We start from the raw sequence: 2,401 nt of genomic DNA on the forward strand, positions 1-2,401 counted from the left end.
GCTGAAAAATCTGCAGTTGAGATACCAGAAATATCCAAGCATATGGCTTCATGCTAGAGGTGAACCTTTCTTTCTGTTTGGATCATTAATTGCAATTGTACCACTATTGAAATAAGCCATTCATATAAGCTTAATGAGTGGGCCTATTTGAATGCTGCTTCACACTATATTCATTCAATCATGAAGTTAGTTGTAAACAATCCACTATGGTTCAATGTTGCAACCAAAATTTTTGATCACTTATCCAATGATATAAAATGTCTGACAGACAGAAAAACAAAATTTGAAAACAAACTGAAAAAGTTTCTCCCTGACAAGTGCTTCCATTCCATAGAAGAAGTCTATGGCTACAGTGTGTAAAAGGTTGTTGTGTCGTCGACTGCTAATATCAATAGTGATCACCAATGTCAACACAAAAAACAATGAACAATTGAGCCTCTTTGGAAATGATTGTCTTTTATGTGCTGTTCCACCATTGTTCTCACGTGTGATGCTACAGTGTAAAGTGTACTCTGATTACATTGTGTGTACAAGAGTTAATTAAGTATTAGTTGATATTTGTATGATTCGTGGCATCAGTACTTGAATATCATTTGTAATCACTGCCACACGAATTCCTACACTGGTGACTTGTCACAACGGTTTGTTTTGTGCAAAACCGGAGAACATACCATAACGCTTATTGCTGAGACAATGGATCTCAAAGTGCATCAGAAGCTATTACGGCCATTCGTCAATCTGGATTATGTGTCCCAAGGATCGCGTATTGCACCAAACTGCATGGAGCAACTTAAGAACTAAAATGCGAGTGTCAATGACTATCAAACCCCTCCCATGTGTATTCTTGCTCTTGCTGACACCATATGCCAACATTCAGTGCAATCTTCCTGAGACATGTTTGCTCATTCTAAGTTTTTACACCTTTGCCTACTGATCCGATCTGTCTCTTCAGTCGCTAGGTGGCGCTTCGGTTGCCTATTAGTTGGGTCTTCAGTTGTAGTTCCATGGAGCAGCTTGTTGAACACATGGGCAGTCATTCAACCGCAGTCAGCGAGGGAGAGAAAAGAGGCACATGTGATGTACAATGAGATGATCATGGAGCTTACACGCCCATGGTTGTCTAATCAGCTTGTGGTCGATAGAGTGGTGTCGGTCAGCAATGCTTGGGCCTAATGTCGACACAACCAGTTTACCCTATATTAACCTGGCATAGTTGCTGATGTGAGTGTTGGAGTGCTGTTAGTTTTCTGGCACAGTCTGTTCTGCCCTTTAGGGATAAGGTACTTGCTACTTGATTTACACATGTGCTCCCACGCTAAAGTTGCTCCCACTATGCTGGATTGCCTATGGTTCCCCATCACTCTGTTTGGCATTATCTGAGTGCTGTATTTGTGTGTTTTAAAATTTCTTTTAATTACAACTTGTTCAATATCTACTTATTTTTTCAGCCATGCCTGTAATTAATTGTCATGTGTTCTAGACTGATACATGTGTTAGTGACCTCTGAGGACTAAACTGAGTCTTATTTGTGCTGGAAGTTGTTGCTTCTCTGACTGATGTAACGACCATAAAATTGTCTACGTCTGTGGTAAGCAAATGCCAACGGCCTTGCTGCAGTGGTAACACCGGTTCCCGTCAGATCACCGAAGTTAAGCACTGTCATGCTGGGCTAGCACTTGGATGGGTGACCATCTGGTCTGTCGAGCGCTGTTGGCAAGCACTCAGCCCTTGTGAGGCAAACTGAGGAGCTGCTTGACTGAGAAGTAGCAGCACCGGTCTCGAAAACTGACATATGGCCGGGAGAGTGGTCTGCTGACCACATGCCCCTCTATATCCGCATCCAGTAATGCCTGTGGTCTGAGGATGACATGGTGGCCGATCGGTGCCGTTGGGCCTTCCAACATCTGTTCGGACAGAGTTTAGTTTAGTTTTCGTGGTAAGCAAATGCTAGTGGCCCAGTGACTCTTGGTTCATTTGGGGAATTAACTTCTGTAGCTCTGAGATTTTGCCCCTTTCAAGAAAGTTAATCTTTATTGTTTTAAATAGGATTACTATTGTAGCTGTTTGAGTGTTATCTCTCAACATTTGCCTGTTACCTTTCAAGCCACTTAAGTTAATGAATTTTGGCAGCTGTCTTGTGTATCGACGTGGCTGATGACTACCAAATATATCTGTCACTTCTAGTGCACACCTACACGCCATGCACAGAGAATTGGCAGCCATCTTGTCCTTCCCTGCCACAATTGCCGCACGAAAAGTGGACGGCACATGCAGAAATGTCTGATACTACAAATATGAGTCAGGTCCTCATCCTCTGGTGACTGAGATACACCACAATCAGCTGACAACAAGCCACCAGGCACGTTCCACCGTTTGGAGTATGGAGAGCAACCAACAGATT

The 2,401-nt window shown here is 42.9% G+C and overlaps 1 pseudogene; it reads left to right on the top strand.

The window, feature by feature from the left end:
* The first annotated feature begins 1,598 nt into the window (after positions 1–1,598).
* LOC126417247 (5S ribosomal RNA) lies at positions 1,599–1,716 on the top strand (annotated as a pseudogene).
* Positions 1,717–2,401: the final 685 nt, after the last annotated feature.

Source organism: Schistocerca serialis, chromosome 8, assembly GCF_023864345.2.
Source record: "Schistocerca serialis cubense isolate TAMUIC-IGC-003099 chromosome 8, iqSchSeri2.2, whole genome shotgun sequence".
NCBI classification, from domain to species: Eukaryota; Metazoa; Arthropoda; class Insecta; order Orthoptera; family Acrididae; genus Schistocerca; species Schistocerca serialis.